Here is an 18,520-nt window from a genome sequence, read left to right as displayed (position 1 = left end):
AAACATGCTGATGACAGAATTCACAACAACACAGGTATAGATTTTATGATAATACAAACTACTCATGAGATGGAAGTGAGCAGAGTTAGAGCCCCGGGCAGGAGAGGCAGGGGGTTTGATATGGATTGTATAAATGATATGATATGAATTATAGATGAGCTGGAGCATTTAAATGTAGAGGTCTGTAACGGTTATGGTCGTTGTACTATGTCACCTGCTCTGACTGAATGCAAAAACATTGACATTCATCGTATCCGTGTTTTGCGTAAACGTACATAATTGCAAGGCTACGTGTAATTTGTTTTCCTGGTGAACACCGTGTGCTTCTCTACGTACAAATATACCATGCTGGATTCACTGTTTCTAGTTGTTGAGCTGCAGTAGTGAGCTGTCAGTGGTGATCAAGCACAGACTTCACTTGTTAATCATTCCAAAGCAACATTATATTCCTTGGACCAGTGGAGATGTTGAACTTTACACAGCGCAGTAGACTTCCCAGCAACACTGCTGTAAATAAAAGTTTGTTCGTGGTCAAACGCTTTGGCTCAGTAAGCAGCTGCGGTAATATATACTGGCAACGTCTCAATGCTAAGAAACTGCAGTGGTAATATCACACTCTGCCAGAACTAGTAATGGGTGGAAAATCAATGTGGACAGAGAGCCTGGGAGGCCATAAAATACAAGAAATCCATCTTGAGGAAATGTGTGGTGATATTTGTAGGAATAATTGGATAGCTCTATTACTTTAAAGGTCACCTATTATGCAAAATGCACTTTTCCATGTCTTTTAAACATCAATATCTGTCCCCAGTGTGTCTACAGGCCACCATAGTATCATAAAAGACCATCCTCTCTCTTTTTCTCCTCCTCCGTTTGTCCGGAAATGGGTGCAGAAAAAAAAATCGCTTTTTTTCCTTCTCTTCTGACGTCATTAGAGAAATGCAAGCCATGTAAGGGTTTCCTGGTCGAACCAGAGAGAACCTTCAGTAGCTGACCCCGCCCCACAGCGCGTCACTGTCTCTCCTCCTCAACCTAACTTGAGCAAAGTCTGCAAGAACCAGCAGAACAGGCTTCATGTACTCCCATCATCTAAATATAACATGTTCTTTCACAAAGGCTTTATGTAATTACACTGTTTAAACAGATGATATTTATATATTATATATATTTGATGTCATGCATGTAGCAGATTACAGGTAGTAAATAGTGACTGTAAGCAACACAACACATTTCTGTTTCACAGTCAAACTTTATTTGAGTTGACAGATGACAATATTAATTATTCACAGCATTTGTAATCATCTCACCTGTTAGTTAGTTATGTTAACATGGTACAGGAGAAAGTCTTCAGCTCTGGTAAACTATGGTAAGCTAAGCTCCGGTGGTCTGTAGTCATGGTAACACAGAGACAGCTACTACTGTAAATAATATACCATTACTCTGATCTTCCATACATTTATCTTTTAGCAGAAATAATGAACTGACTACTGTTTCACATCTTCTATTTTCCACCCTGATGGTCGCTGTGTTTACACACCGTGTCATAGCGGTAGCATGTAGCTAACCCGTTAGCATGTAGCTACATGCTAACGGGTTAGCTACATGCTACCGGGTTAGCTTTGTATCTCCATGTAAACAGAGCCATCTGCCCACAGCTGTCTGCTCTCAGCTGTCTGCTCTCCTCTGGGATGATTCTGTCGGTCATTTCTCACAGATGGATCTGTAAAGACAGACGTAAAACAGAGTGTATGTTTACGGTTTACAGAGTTGATGCATAAGGTAAACACTGAGCTAACTAACAGAGCTATAAATAGTATTATTTACCTGAGAGAAACCGTCAGGAAAACCTGGAATCTGGACCGCAGATGTTCATCATGTGTCGCCGATTTCTGATCAGATTCCTCCGGTAACGTGCGCTGGGTGAAGTTTCTGGTTTATAAACTTTAAAGTGGTTTATAAGCTCTATTCTAGCTGCCTCTCCCTCCACTCCTCTCTCTCCAGAGCTGCTCCGGGAGGGAGGGGGAGGGTGACGCTGTTGTTGTTGAGGACGTTTGATTGACAGAAAACGCTGACCAATCAGAGCAGAGTGGGAGGAGACAGGCTGTGAATCAGTGGTTTTCAGACAGAGGCTGAATTAGGCTCTGAGGCAGGCAGACTCAGGCTGCAGTATGAGAAGAATAAAGGGTTTTTTGAACATTGCAGCATGTAAACATGTTCTAGTGCAACATTAAAATACATCTATGAACCTGGAAATGAGCATAATATGTGACCTTTAACATACTACTGTGTACTTTGACTTGGAAAAGGTTCCCTTGGGAAATGTCATGGCATTGATGTGGTGTAGAGCCTTGTTATATATATCATGTCATTTTATTTAGTTATTTCTCTTATTTTGCACTTGCACCTCCATTTAATGTCATATAGGCTAGGGGGGGCTTATATGGGAGATCAGATTTGTTTTATTTTCATTCTGTAAATCTGTTAATCTGGAAAGCACTTTTCTCTTAAATTTGCGATAAAATTATTATTATTACTACTACACTAGTTGCCGAGGTTACTTATCTCTACTTTCTTATGTAAAATGAAAAACTAAGCAGTAAAACAATGGCTTAAAAGGTTTCTTAAAAACAATCACTTCAGCCTCAGGATGGGAATAAACCTTGTGTTTGTAATGTGTCACTAGAAGCCTTTCTGTAAACGGCCTGTACATCAGTCCGTTGCCCACATCGGGGTCCTGTCCCGGGTCAGCGCACCGCACATCACCGTTGTTCCGCTGTGGGTCCATCCCGGACAGCTGACGCCGAGGCCCGAGCAGCGGATCTCTCTCCATCCCCTCCACCGGCGGGATACGGTGGCGTGCAGCGGTCTGACGCGCACCGGATCCCGGTATGGGCGTCAGACTGCTGCACCGGGTTCTTCAGGGCTGCTACAACAAGATAACTGTTGCGTTGGCTAACACAAGTAGGTATCTACAGCTCAATAAACAGGCCGAAATAAAAAGGATTTGTTTTGTTATGTGTTTAAAAGTAGTTCACAATTTGCACGTTATCATTTATTTCCTAGTATGCTTCTGTATGGTACTTTACTGCCAGATCATCACGTACAATACAGCGGTAGAGACTGACGATGACATTTGGACATCATCATTGGACCAACGCGATGTCAATCTTGTATTCTGCTGGTTGTTGATTGGGGATGACCTCCCTTGGAGCGTCATTTTACATGCTTTGGCCAATCACATAATATAAGCATGAAAACAATGAGATACATTGAACTGATAGAAGAGGTCCCGCCTCAAGGGAGGACGGCACCAGTCCGTCCTCCCTTGCCATAACCACCACTGTCTTGCCTGCACTGCAGGTGTCACTGTAGAAGCATTTTAATTCGAAATTCAATAATGTTTCATTTTTCCAAAGAAGAGACAAAAAATGTTTTATGAATGATAATGAGATTGGTTAAGTTGATGGTAATGGTTTATTTCAACCAATTACTCTTTGTTTCACAATTTGATCTCCCTCTTGCCCCTCACAAATAGGAGGAGCAACCTCCTCTGGGCCAGCCTTCACTGGTATATATATATATTTATATATACTGTATATAAGTATGTGTTAGGAAGAGGTGTAACGCTGGAGTTGAATGACGCAGAGCTCTGCCTCACAGCACTGTAGAGACAGAAGTGATTTAAACTCCACGGGACCTCGGCACAGATGGTTGGAGCCAGAGGCAGGATTTGTACCTTCATCTGTCATTGAGGAGCTTCACTTAATTAATCCAGCAATGTAATGATGTAACTAAACTTTGAGGCCATTAAAATGTCTCGCAGACTAAATCCATTTCATGTTTGGAGCCACAATGTGGTGGAGTGTTTGCTCATGTCTCAATGAAGTTGCTTCTTAAAGAGATTAGTAATAACTTAGCCATAAAGTCAAAGAGACCACTCGCGACCAGGACTAAAAGAGCAAATTAAATGATGTTCAGACAGGAAGTAGTCATGTCTCAAAGTAGAAATAGTACATTTCTTCAGGAGCCATCAATATCATCTGTGTTTAGGCTGTAAAAAACACGTCAAGCTTAGTTCTTCATTGAGTCCTGATGGCTCAGTGTTGACTTCACTGATCCAGAAAGCTTCTCTACGCAGCAATCTGTCGATAATATCTCCACCTCTAGGGGACGGTGTAATACGTCCAATACCCCACAATTCAAGAGCCGCAGGAGAGCCACGATTACATTGAATATAATGACGTGCGATTTGTATAGTTCTGATTTTTGGTGCTGATAGCAGTCTCATGTCCTGCTATTCTGTGCTTAAAGCCCCCCTCCAGTTTATTTTAGCATTTCTATGATATTTCATATTTATTTGAGTCATTTCCTGACGACGTTAATTAGCCACACAGTTTGCCAATTTGTTGCTCAAAGTTGACAAAAGAAGGTTGTTGATAAAACAGGAATATGACGTATGACTATAGTAGAAGCTGCAGGTCAAAGGTCATCCTCCAAGGATGCTTCTTTGAGTACGAGCAGCAAACTGATAAATCTGTTTATCTGTCTGTTAGTTTGTCTTTCTAGTTAGTTAGCTAGTTAGGTTTAGTTAACTAGCCCAACTTGTTGCATTAGCTAACTGAGGGTTTTCATTTTATTTAGTTTAGTGTTTATTTTCACTGGCTGTTGTGGCATTTGTGTGTGCCGAGAATGGGTGCAATCAACGCGGTGGATGAGTCTACATGAAATCCCACCGGCAGAATTAACACAACACACTAACTGTCTCTCTCACTTGCTTTCTTCTTTACCGTCTCCTCCTCCTCCTGGAGATAAATTAACGGAAAGCAGTCGATACCGGAGGTTTCCCGGCCTCTAACAGGTCCGAACGACGAGCCCAAAAGAAAACAAGAGAAAAGTCCCGTTAGAGAAATAAACAAATCTCATTGCAGCCTGGTGTGGTGTTGGTGCTGGAGCTGAGGCGAGAGGGGCCGGCGCTGGTGGACGGTGCAACTCCAAAACGTCCCGAAACTGTATTCCAAACGCCGGACCTCTGCAACATGTCTATCTCTCTGTCCTCCGGTGCGTTGTGGTCGGCGTGCGGCTCCTCGGTGCAGCAGCAGGCAGACGGCCGCCTCGCCAGGAGGAGACGGTGAAGAAGAGAGCAAGTGAGAGAGAGTCCGTGTGTTGCGCTAATTATTGTCTCATTTGTGGTCGGATAAACAGTAAATTCATCTAAACTGGGTTGAAAAACGATGCAATCTGGTTGCCGTGGTAATGAATTATGTCTGACTAATAACCACACGCCCATTCTCTGTTTGAGAAAGAACAAAAAACAGGAAGTAAAACTGGCTGGAGGGGGGCTTTAAGGAGGCGTTTAGTTTGACCTACATAGATTTGAAGGCTTTATTATTTTTGCGTGAAACCGCTAAGTACAGAGAATATCGCAGCAGGAGAACAAGGCGAACTCACTGGAGCAGATTAAGGTTGCTGAATTACATGATGGAAATGTGTTTTCCTGCACTCCACTGAACACAAGAGCTTCAGGTGACAGATATAAGAGGATTAATGAGCGCGTGTGTGTGTAATTAAATTCTCTCTGATTCTGGATAATGACATGCTAATTTGAACTAGAAAGCTCAGTCACATTGACAGAGGAGGAGAATTCGGTCACATCCTTTCTTCTGAATACCATCAAAGAACAGCAGCTCATTATGAAGCCTCAATATGCAACCTGTCCTCAAAAGATGAGGCAATGGAAATTTGAGAAATGATTTGAATTTTGATTTTTTTAAGCTATTTAAAAGTCATCCTCACTGACAGCAGCAAATGTAGCACCACATAGCTCATGTGCCGGGCTGCGGAAACAGCTTGAGCTTTCTTTGGTTGCATTGATTATGACCGATCCTTGTCTGGACATGAACTCTGTAGCTGTCCCCGTCATCACTGTATAAATATATCCTGTAGGTGCTGGAGCATGAATCATACTGCAGTTTGTTTGCTGATAACATCCCTTTCTCACACACTTCATCTTACCCCGGGGCCTGGCAAGCAAACTACTGAACATAAAGGTTATTTCAGGTAGCCGCCCTCTCACCACCAAGTCACATGTTTGCCAGCATCTCTCTTCTTCTGGCCCTGATTTTAATCTCTCTGTTCTTTATTCAGATTTTTTCCTATTTCCATTTTTAGCCAGCTAAAATGAATTCATGAAGGCACACACACACACACACGCACGCACACACGCACGCACACGCACACACACACACACAGGCGCTGACAAAGGCAGCCCTCCACTGCTCTCATTACTGTTAAAAGTTGTAATCTGTTGTTCATGATGTCTGTGCTGTCTCTCTCTCTCTCTCAGCTCCTCATATCTCTCAGTGCAGCTCGGGCGCGGGTGAGTGACACGATAATGCGCAAAGCAAAACGTTGTAATAAGATGCCGTGTCATTTATACGCCATTTAAATGCGTCCACGTGCTACGCTCAGAGCTAGTGATGTAGAATAAAAAGTAAGAAAGACCGCTTATATCAGGGCTGCGACGATTCACCTATCTCCTGCATCGATGCTATCACGATACTTGGGTGCCGATTCGATATGTATTACGATTTTTAAGTATTGCGATCCGATATTGCGATTTTTATTAACCTTTCTAACACTAGACCATGGGGAAAAAGTTGAATCATACACTTCTAGAGACTTTAATTTGGAAAATATTGAAATTAATACAGTGAAATGTTTGATTTTCTGCATGTATGTAGTCAGAGATGTCCTGAAGTCAAATATATCAGTCATTGCCAGGAGTTATTTATTATATTTTTTTTCCAGCAACCCAAAAATCATAGAACAAAGATATTTCCCACAGAAATTTGTCTCCTCTCTCTGCACCTCGTCCTAGAACTTAATACTTGCACCCAACATTTACTGCCTCTACCTGAACTGAGCTGAGTAACAGCAGCCTCTTTTGGAAACCTAAACACGACTAAAGCTCAAAATCAATACACCATTTTCCTGTGATAAATTGACAATACCAACATTGTTTTCTACCATTTTTTTCATACTCGTGCCTGACCTGAGGTGGAACACTTTGATGGGAAATTTGGCAGATTTCAACACAGTAAAAGCAAGAAACCGTGCAGAAAATCTGTATCTATATACATGCAAACCAGTATGTAGCGCAAAGCTCTACCTGACCTTGTTTAAAGGTAATAAATGTAGTAGTTTGTACATAAATATACCATTGTTAAAGGGCCAGTGTGTTGCATTTAGTGGGATCTACGTATAAGCAGAAATCACCTGAAACTAACAATCATTGTGTTTTCATTTTCGAGTCCTGCATGTTGCTCAGAACGGACAAACCAAACTCTGGCTCTACAGAGAGACTTTCACGTTTTTATGTTACCTGAAGTTACTGTTATTCCCCGACACGTTTGGGAAGGGAGGAGTGAGCGGAGGGTTATTCAGTTGTTTACAATCTGCAACCTCACCACTAGATGCCACTAAATCCTGCACACTGCTCCTTTAAATGAAAAGTTATTTTAGTTAATGGTGATTTTATGTCAGTGTTTTCCAACCCTTCCTGGCTTATGACTCCTCGTGATACGTATGTGAACGCTGCTGTCCTCTTGTTTTGTGCCATAAAGCACAAAAGAGGCCAACAGTTGTCCTGCCAATAGTTTCAAATTGTACTAATGTCTCAAAATATAAGTTATAAGTTTATTCTACATTTATCTTATTTAGGTCTATCTGATTTCTATCTTTCTCTCTGTTGTTTGTCTTGCGTGTGAGCCTCCAGTCAAGCGGATATGATTTAGAGGCCTTTGGTGCAGATCGCTCTGAGGTCAGCCGACACGCCCGTAGCTCGGCTGGGGGGGGGGGGAACAGATTTCCTGCTGATGAAGCAGTGAAGGACAAACCCTCCACAGTGAGCTTTATCTGGCAGCTCTCCTCCGTGCAGCCACAGCAGGAGGATCAATCAAAAGATTTCCAATCGGAGTTAGTAATGATTTCTTCCTCTTTAGCTTCCATTTCCCTCTTTCTCCTCTGCTCTTACTCCATCTCAGTATGTCTTTATCTCAGCTGTATCTCTCAATCGATTAGAATATTTGATCACGAGTAATCACACGTTTTTTATCTGTTCAAAATGTACCTTAAAGGGAGATTTGTCAGATTTATCAACATGGGAGTGGGCAAATATGCTGCTTTATGCAAATGTATGTATATATTTATTATTGGAAATCAATTAACAACACAGAACAATGACAGATATTGATCCAGAAACCCTCACAGGTACTGCATTTAGCATAAACAATATGCTCAAATCATAACATGGCAAACTGCAGCCCAACAGGCAACAACAGCTGTCAGTGTGTCAGTGTGCTGACTTGACTATGACTTGCCCCAAACTGCATGTGATTATCATAAAGTGGGCATGTCTGTAAAGGGGAGACTCGTGGGTATCCAGAGAACCCATTTACATTCACATATCTTGAGGTCAGAGGTCAAGGGACCCCTTTGAAAATGGCCATGACAGTTTTTCCTCGTCAAAATTTAGCTTAAGTTTGTAGCGTTATTCATCTTCCTTATCAACAAGCTAGTATGACATGCTTGGTACTGATCGATTCTTTAAGTTATCTTGTTTCATATGATATCAGTATCTTTACTCTAGCTTTAAAACCGAGCCCGCTACAACCTCCGAAAGATCGATTGCATTTAATGCATTCAAAAAATGAGTGCCGTTAAAACGAATTTGCGTTAACGCGTCAACTTTGACAGCCCTACTTTTTACATAATTTCCACTTTTTCTGTCTTGTTTTACATCACTCTTTCTTCCTATATTTCCAGTTCTCTGTCCTCATTCTGTGTCCGCCTATCTGGCCGTCTCCGTCCATCTCAGAGTTTTCTAGAGAGATCCCCAGCCAAATCTCAGAGTCACTCGCTGGCAAGGCCACTTATTACACTTTCATTTGTTTCCCCAGAGTGCTGTGTGTATGGTTTTTTTTGTGTGTGTCAGTGAAAGAGGCTGAGATGAAATAGGAAATGGCCTCACAGCATCTCATCGCTGATTTCATTTAGATTCAGTGCACCATGCAGAGCTTTTTTGTGGTCGGAGCGAGGCTCAGAAGGAGGGTGTCTGGTTGCCTATCACAGACCCTGTAGTTACACCGAGGCAGGAATATTAAGCGTACTCTGATAGTAGAAGCTCCCGCTGCTGCGGGAGAGCTGCCACCATCTATCGCTGAAGAAAGGTTCAACTTTCAACACGTTTCTGTCACTGAACAAATTGCTTTGTAACACTCAGCAAACGGCAGCCAGCCGTCCATGTGCCAAAGAGCTCAGCGACAAACAGTAGAGAGCGAATGTGGTCGTTTTTTAGTCTTTGACTTGAAAGAACTTGATACCCAGAGTCTGAAATTAACTTTTTTCACTTCCACTAGTTGGGGGGTATGCAGCGACTTTTGAAAAGTAATCGACTAGTTCCTAGTGATTATCGAACAGTATTTGGTGCGATGGCAACGTTAAATTGATAACGCCAAAAATCATTATGGTTGTACAAATTGAAAAACCTTATTAACACCAGCCAACCGTAGAGTAGCACATTTAATTCAGCTCACAGCTTCAGCATCACTTACACAGCAATCAGTGTCTTGATTGATGCACGGTTGATAATTTAACACTAAACAGTGTTTGGGTAGCGTCATTTTATTCACATTAACAAACTCAACTTGTAATTTAATTCATGTCATGACTAGACACGTATCATTTTATAATTTGTCCCTCGTCTGATTGTTTCTCAGGTATTATAAACACAGGTTTTTCTTCTTCAGATAAAAGACGCAGTTTTTCTCTCCGGTGTCTCTGCTGCTGCGGTCTCCCTCTTCACTTCATCACTATCTAAATAAAGAATAAGCAACATAGAGGATCCAATTTACTGTTTTAATAAGGTGAAATAAAGAGTGTGAGAATTGTAAGGTGATGCACAACATTCACGCTCCAGATAGGGTGACCAGGTGTCCCACTTTACCAGCGACTGAACAGCATTTTTATCCCACATATTGAGACGATGTCCCACATTTTCATCGGCTCTAGTTTTCAAAAGTCAAACTGCTGCAGGACAGACGCTTTTCTAAAATCTGGCTTTTATCCAACGGCTCTGAAGAAAGCAGGGAAGGCTGTCATCACGGCGCTGTGTTTGCTGTCAAACTGAGCACACGTGGGTCAAGTGTACGTTAACATTTAACCGTCTTTGCTACGCTACGCCCCAACAGGGAAAATTACGAGTCAGCGCAAAGTCACAATCTCTGCAGGTTTAGGCGGAGTATGACGGAAACTACCACAAAGAAAAGGAAGAGCAGCTACAACAAAGACTGTGAAACTACTTATAAGTATTTATAAGCTGGTGGAAGAGATTCTCAGAGTTTTTTGTGAAAGTTGCCAGTTATTTTTCAGTTTCACACGACGACATGAAGCAACACAGTTCATGTGAGTCTCACAAGAAACGTGCGGCTCAAAAAGAGACGTGCCGATCTATGGATGCATTCAGGCAAAGCATAGAGATGTTACAAGATAAGGGGCTGAATAGAAATGTTTATTATTTAAGTTGGATAGACCATCCATCCATCCATCCATCCATCTGCAACCGCTTATCCCGTTAGGGGTCGCGGGGGGGCTGGAGCCGATCCCAGCCGACATTGGGCGAAGGCAGGGTACACCCTGGACAGGTCGCCAGTCCATCGCAGGGCTGACACATAGAGACATACAACCATTCACGCTCACATTCACACCTACGGGCAATTTTAGAGTCCACAATTAACCTAACCTGCATGTCTTTGGACTGTGGGAGGAAACCGGAGTACCCGGAGAAAACCCACGCTAACACGGGGAGAACATGCAAACTCCACACAGAAGGGTCCCAAGCCGGATTCGAACCTGCAACCCTCTAGCTGTGAGGCGCCAGTGCTAACCACTGCACCACCGTGCAGCAGTTGGATAGACATTATATCAAAATGGTAGACTACCTCTCAGCCTTGGTAACGTGTCCCACATTGTCCCACACAAACATACTCTTTGTCCCACATTGGGCTTGTTAGGATCTGGTCACACTAACTCCAGATAAACTCGCCAACTGAACGACTCCAGGCACATTTAGCTGCTCATAAAAAACTGACACAGGCTCATTGTGAAGTAAGCAAGTGATAGATTGGGCTTTTCTTTTCCAGCTGAGTGGAGGCTGTGGACGACCACCAGAGTTTAAAGAAACACGCTGGAGTCAAGATGCTGATTTGGAGCCATGCTCCTCCACCTCCTCCAGGTACAGTAGTCTCCCCTAAACCATCACAGTGTGTGCTGTGGCTGAATGGCTGTGCGTCCGCCTCTTTGTAAGTGTGTCAGGTCTTCTCTCATTGTGTGCTCAAGTGTGTTATTTATGGATTTTTCGTAGGTGTGTGTGTGTGAATGTTCTCTCTGTCTCTTTGAGTCCTTGTCACTGTGCTGTCAGTGTGTATGCACATGTTTGTGTGGTAACAACAGTGGCTTCTGGGGATGGGTTCTGTGTGTGTGTGTGTGTGTGTGTGTGTGTGTGCGTGTGTGTGTCAATTTTCTGTATTTCTAATTCTGTTTGCGTCGACAGGACTTTGTCTATGTGTGTTATTATTAGGGCTGTCAACCTATTAAAATAGTTAATCACAATTAGTTCGGAGCGTTATTTAACATCCTTCGCGACAAGCTAGTATGACATGGTTGGTACCGATGGATTCCTGAGGTTTTCTAGTTTCATGTGATACCATACCGTTAGCGAACAACAATCACCCATAAAATGAAGATTTGGCCTCTCTAAACAATCAACAACCGGTACCAACAGTCACAGTCCTTAAGCCTTGAACGAACATCGAACAAACTGAAACATGTTGCAGCGTGCGTGTGCCGTTGTTCCTCGTAATAGCTTTAAATGATGGATGCAAAGGAAAGCTTGTGGCAAGGTAACACTAAATGCTAAATCCTACGCACGTGTGGCGTTGTCCACCCACGCTTATTTCTTCGTACTTATTTTGCCTAATAGACTTCATCTGTGTGGGCTTCTACAGACTGTGGTTCTTTGACATTCATCTGCCCATCTGACTAGTTTTGTTGCACCGGTTCGGGTGGGAAAGGTTACATCATTCTTGGTGAAAATTCAGGTGTAGATAATGAAATATAAGATGACTGAATTCCATTTTTAGCTGCTTCAGTGTGTCAAAGCTTACTGGCACATTTGAATAGAACAGCCGTCGCTAATGTTATTAGTAACATCTGTTGTTTTTCCTACAAAAAGGGGAAAAATGGAGATGTGTCTGGAAATGGAGGAAACATGATGGTAGGAGATATTCAACGTAAGGTGAGTCAGCACCTCTTTGTAAATGTTTGTTTGTAGCACGAGTCCTTGAAGTCGGGGCCACCAGAAGGGCCCTGCTGGAGAAATGTACATTTCACAACAGCTCCTGAGAGACTCAAAGATCAGAGTGGTTATGTTTTGTGGGGTTTGAATCTGGCTCGTCACCTTTGTTTCATGCCACAATCATCAAGAACATGAATGAAAGTGTTATTACCATCAAAATATAAAGAGATTTCACCACCAAAGTCATTAACCCAGAAACAACAGCGTCACCTGCGATGGCGTTGCATCTGATGCTTGAATATCTGAACATAGTTTATACAATACATGTGTGTGTGTGTGTGTGTGTGTGTGTGTGTGTGTGTGTGTGTGTGTGTGTGTGTGTGTGTGTCTGTGCCGCTCTCCTCCACTGCCTTCATACCATTTAATGATAAACATGTTATTTATAGAGAAGTCTCTCACCGCTGCCTGCGCTCATTTACATAACCTCCACAACAACATCATCGTCCAGCGCTCACATGCAGAGATTCATGTGACATCATTTATGTGCATGGAAGCGGGAGCGTCGCTGCTGCTGCATGCGATCCCCGTTCTGCCTGGATGTGTACGTAGCATTTAATTCACCTTGATGTAGTGAAGTAGATCCTGTTTGGAGATTTGCACTAGTTACTCGACCTGAAAGCCAAAGGTCAGTGACTCTTGGTTGTAAAGACCCCAGAGCATCTGTCTCTGTGTGTGTGTCTGTGTGTGTGTGTGTGTGTGTGTGTGTGTGTGTGTGTATGATGTGATATATAATCCAGTACAGAGGTCATTCTGGGGTCGTCTCGCCTCTTGGATTTAATAGTATTTACTAAAAGCTTCAAGAGGACATTTACTGCCAGACTTTCCTCCTCTCTCTGATAATTAATGTGGTGGACAGCAGGTGTCTTTGCATGCATCCATTATCAATATATATTTCAACAGATACAGAAGTGTAATGCATTCACTTGAGAAACTATATCTGCCATGTTTTTCTGAATTAACGAGATTATATTAGTTTTTAATGGGGCGGTCAAAGTTAACGCATTAATAACGCTTTAACACAAATTCAACGTGAATAATTTCTTTAAAGCATTAAAGCAATTTGTGATTTTTAATTAACCATTAAAAAATCTGACGGGCCGCCGGTCTTTCGGAGGTTGGAGCGGGCTCATATGGAACTAGAAAACCTAAAGAATCCATCGGTACCAACCATGGCATACTAGCTTGTCGCGAAGGAGGATAAATAACGCTCCAAACTTGCACTAAATTTTGGCGAGGAAAAAAAATGTGAATGAAAATGGGTTCTCTGGGTACCCACGAGTCTCCCCTTTACAGACATGCCCACTTTATGATCATCACATGCAGTTTGGGGCAAGTCATAGTCAAGTCAGCACACTGACACACTGACAGCTGTTGTTGCCTGTTGGGCTGCAGTTTGCCATGTTATGATTTGAGCATATAGTTTTATGTTAAATGCAGTACCTGTGAGGGTTTCTGGACAACATCTGTCATTGTTTTGTGTTGTTAATTGATTTCCAATATTAAATATATACATACATTTGCATAAAGCAGCATATTTGTCCACTCCCATGTTGATAAGAGTATTAAATACTAGACTAATCTCCCTTTGAACAGATAAAAACACATGTGATGTGCGAGAGCTGCAACATGGCGGCGCTCTTGCCACGAAAGATGAAACATTTCTTATTTTTTTCTCCTGATGACATTTGTCACGTTTGTTTTAAAACGTTTCATCAGAGTGGAAATCCATTTAGTGAACCAGCTGAATTTGGTTGAACGTTTCATTTCCACTTTAACTCACTGAGACTTTAATTCAGTAGAGACAGATGTTGTCTCAGGTATATTATCTCAGATTAGAGCAGATGTGTTTATAACTAAAAACAGACTGGGAACATATTTACTGAAATAAATAATAAACCATAAATAATCTCCTTCTCTCTTTTCCTCTCTCCTCGTCTCCTCTCCTCTTCTGTCCTCTCCTCTTTCCTCCTCTCTCCTTGTCTCCTCTTCTCTCTTCTTCGCTCCTCTCCTCTCCTCTCTCCTTGTCTCCACTTCTCTCTCCTTCTCTCCTTGTCTTCTCTCCTCTTCTGTCCTCTCCTCTCTCCTTGTCTCCACTTCTCTCTCCTTGTCTCCTCTTCTCTCTTTTCTCCTCTCTCCTTCTCTCCTTTCCTCTCTCCTTGTCTCCTCTCTTCTGGAGACAAGGAGGAGGAGGAGGAGGAGGAGGAGGAGGAGGAGGAGGAGGAGGAGGAGGAGGTGTAACTGTGAGAGGTAGATTTAGCACAGCGCGTCTATGTGTAGACAGGCTGATTGACTGACTGTATTTCCTACCTGCTTGGTCAGCAGCCTCGGCAGCCGGCGGCTGAGACGTGGCACACTGGCTAAGTAATTGGCCCTGCTCGATACTGTGATAGATGCTCTCTCTCTTCTCTCCCTTCCTCTCTCCCTTCCTCTCTCTCCTCCAGCCTTCCTCTCTCTCCTCTGCACCCCCACTTCAGCTGCTTAACGGAGGAGACGTCAGTCTGAGGAGCTGCTAATATCCAGATTTAGATTATACAGTGAGGTATGATAACGTATAACGCGATGTCTAATATTAGACAACTCTTCTTCCCGTACTGTATCTCTCTTTCTGTTTTCACTCACATTGCTTTCTTCATTTATCCTTTAATTTCACCACTCCTCTCCTTTCCTCTCCCCTCCTCGCGCCTTTCCTCTCCTCTCGTTTCCTTTGTCCTTTCCATTTCTTCTCTTGATTTATGTCCTCCATCTCTCCTCTCCTCTCTTTCCCTTTTCCATTTCCATTTATATATTTTGTCTTCTCTTGATTTATGTCCTTTACCTCTCCACTCCTCTTCTCTCCTCTCTCCTTGCCTCCCCTCCCCTCCCCTCTTCTCTCCTCTCCTCTCTTTTTGTCTCCTCTTTCCTTCTCTCCTCTCCTCTTCGCTCCTCTCTCCTTCTCATCTCTCCTCTCTTCTTGTCTCCTCTCCTCTCTCCTTCTCTCCTCTCCTCTCTTCTTCTCTCTCCTTCTCTCCCCTCCCCTCCCCTCTTCTCTCCTCTCCTCTCTTTTTGTCTCCTCTTTCCTTCTCTCCTCTCCTCTTCGCTCCTCTCTCCTTCTCATCTCTCCTCTCTTCTTGTCTTCTCTCCTCTCTTCTTCTCTCCTCTCCTCTCTTCTTGTCTCCTCTTCTCTCTTCTCCTCTCCTCTCCCCTCTCCTTCTCTCCTCTCTTCTTGTCTCCTCTCCTCTCTTCTTCTTTTCTCACTCCTTGTCTCCTCTCATCTCTCCTTCTCTCCTCTCCTCTCCTCTCCTCTCCTCTCCTCTCCTCTCTCCTTGTCTTCCTCTCTCCTCTCCTCTCCTCTCCTCTCTCTTCTCCTCCTCTCCTCTCTCCTTCTCTCCCCTTCTCTCCTCTCCTCACCTCTCCTTTCCTTTCTCCTCACCTCCTCTCATCTCCTCACCTCTCCTCTCCTTTCTTCTCTCCTCTTCTCTCCTCTCCTCTCTCCTTGTCTCCTCTCTTCTTGCCTCCTCTTCTCTCTTCTTCTCTCCTCTCTCCTTGTGTCTTCTTCTCCTCTTCTCCTCTCCTCTCTCCTTGTCTCCTCTCCTCTCCTCTCCATCCAACCATCCGCGCCCCCGAGGACAAACCTCGCTCCTGGGCACCCCGCCCGGCTGCGCGTCGCTGTGTGTGATGAGGAGAGAGGAGGGGGAGCTATAGAGCAGTTTGTTGAGTGAATCAGAGGGAGAGAGAGAGAGAGAGAGAGACACACACAGAGAGAGAGAGAGCAGCAGCAGTAAACCGAGGACAGCTTCCTCTCCTCCATACTAACCAGCACCACCTCACTATGCGTACTGCTCCGGGCTGCTGCTACTAGAAGCTCCAGGTAAGAGATCCATCCTCCTTCACACTTCTGTCTGCTCTGTTTGGGTTCACTGTTGTGCGCACTGGAGCGTGTTTGTGCGTGTTTGCAGAGCACCATGCGGGCATCACTGCTGCTCAATCCGGTCCTGTGTATCCGACCATGTGGAGCTGCTCTGCTCTGTGCTGCCAGAAACTACACCGAGTAGCTGTGTGTCTCTCTGGGAGGGTTGTAAGCCTGTAGCTGCAATACTTCTATGTCATAATCTATATATCTATAAAGATCTGATTTGACAGACATCATCTTTTGAATAATTTGGACAACCATTGCAATTTGCTCGTCCAACCCTGAAGCATCTCGTGTGTTTTATATATTCCCCTGAAGTTTAGTGGGAGCGTGAGTGAAATGTTAAGGATGTTGCAGGGTTTTTGTGAGATGGAGCAGAGAGAGACCGCATCCAGAGTCTCTCTGCGGGTTAATGAGCGCTCCTGGCCGGCGTGGCTCCACGGGGAGTCCGCTCTGGGACCGTGGAGGTGATCACACATCAACAACACCAACTCTCTGGTCATTAGAGCTGGAACTGCTTTATTATGGCACAGAAGCTGTTAGGAATAAAAATTAAAAAAAAGGTGTGACATAAACTGGTTAGAATATCTGCAAACGTCTGCTAAATGTGAAATCTGTTGGAGCTTCGTTGGTGGTTGTAGTAAATGTGTGCTGGTGATACTGCGGAGATCAAGTCAGCAGAAGAGGAACACAGGACTTCTGGCTGAAATTTCAAAATAAAAGCGTTTGGGAGTTACCTGAAAATGCACAGTGGTTTTATATTTTTATAGATTGGCATTGGTAAAATTTGTTGTACTCTTATTTTAGGTCATTCATCCTCATCCCTGTCAAAAATACAAAATACATTAGTGTAGGGTGACCCGATTTGGGACAAAGAGTATGTTTGTGTGGGACTAGGGATGTCACAGTACCAGAAATCTAGTAGTCAATACCAATACCGATACCAATTCGATACCACGGTAAAAAAAAAAACAGCAACAACAAAAATAAATCTCCTACATTGTAATTCAACACGCACTCTTTTATTAGAAAACATTTGAACATTACAAAAAACAGAGGCATGTAGCCTTTAAGTAATAAATAAAAATAATTGACCCATTTTGTTGATTTGGCGTATCAGCGGCATGTTATCAATTAATCAATAGTCAGACGAGGGATGCTACATACTGACCGTGAACGCATCTGGTCCGTCAGCTCAGATTAGTAGGAGCAGAAGGCAGAGGATTTATTGTTGAAGCGAAAAGCAACCGCGAGGTGGATGGAGCCGTCGCAGCCGTAGTGCACGGAGCAGCGGCGCCCGGTAGACCCCTGCAGCAAAAGCCCTACCGGAGAGACCAGACACACTGCCACCTGACAGTAAAGATCAGAGTCAGCGCTCTGCACATGTTTTCATGTCATCTTTTCTTGTAAAATGTCTGGTGTAATCGGTAACACCGGTGTTGTCACAAGTTTATTAACCGGTGGAAAGATTTCACATCACTACTAACGACCCTTACAGGCATCGTACGGTACCGTTGGTACTGTAGAAAAAGAGTACCGTCACTTTTTAAAAATGTTGGCATCGACTTGGTACCGCAGTATCGGTTTTCGTGACATCCCTATGTGGGACAAAGAGTATGTTTGTGTGGGACAATGTGGGACACGTTACCAAGGCTGAGAGGTAGTCTACCATTTTTATATAATGTCTATCCAACTTAAATAATAAACATTTTCTATTCTGCCCCTTATCTTGTAACATCTCTCTGCTTTGCCCGAATGCATCCATAGATCGGCACGTCTCTTTTTGAGCCGCACGTTTCTTGTGAGACTCACATGATCTGTGTCGCTTCATGTCGTCGTGTGAAACTGAAAACTGGCAAATTTCACCAAAAAACTCAACGTACGTCAACGTACGTTATGAACGTTGTTGTCACTACTGCATTGCATTGTGGGATAGTTATACCGCCGTAGTGTCCAGTGTTGCATACTGTAATATTTCACCGGTAATAGTATGCAATTCTCGTACTATTGGTTCTAAATAGCATGTTAGTATGAAATGTCGGACGCAACCACAGTGTGTGATTAAATACAATATGTAGGCTGCATCTACGTTATGTCTCAATATGTGACGGAATAAAAAAAGTAGACCCTTTAGCTTTTATCTTGAAAACTACAAGGCTCATTTTCCGGTTTCCTCCCGTCTTTTTCTGTTAACCTTGACGCAGCAGAGTGAGTGATCT

The 18,520-nt window shown here is 43.3% G+C and overlaps 1 protein-coding gene and 1 long non-coding RNA gene across 4 annotated transcripts in view; both read left to right on the top strand.

Annotated features, from left to right (window-relative positions):
- The window catches only part of LOC141771159 (uncharacterized), a 35,925-nt gene extending 24,634 nt beyond the window's left edge, over positions 1 to 11,291 (top strand). For 2 of the 3 annotated variants that reach the window (XR_012594684.1, XR_012594686.1), the window contains one exon: positions 11,199 to 11,291. This is a non-coding gene — a long non-coding RNA (uncharacterized LOC141771159). Of the gene's footprint in view, positions 1 to 2,683; positions 2,968 to 11,198 lie in introns of those variants that run through there. The other variant, XR_012594685.1, reaches the window with a different exon arrangement.
- Positions 11,292 to 16,110: 4,819 nt separating this feature from the next.
- Positions 16,111 to 18,520, top strand: part of slc8a2b (solute carrier family 8 member 2b) — a 150,770-nt gene continuing 148,360 nt past the window's right edge. The window contains exon 1 of the mRNA XM_074641108.1: positions 16,111 to 16,259. The gene's annotated coding sequence lies outside the window, so the exon portion shown is untranslated. The remainder of the gene's footprint in view (positions 16,260 to 18,520) is intronic.

The sequence above is a fragment of the Sebastes fasciatus genome, chromosome 7 (genome assembly GCF_043250625.1).
Source record: "Sebastes fasciatus isolate fSebFas1 chromosome 7, fSebFas1.pri, whole genome shotgun sequence".
NCBI lineage: Eukaryota > Metazoa > Chordata > Actinopteri > Perciformes > Sebastidae > Sebastes > Sebastes fasciatus.
This window is presented reverse-complemented; position numbering and strand designations above follow the sequence as displayed.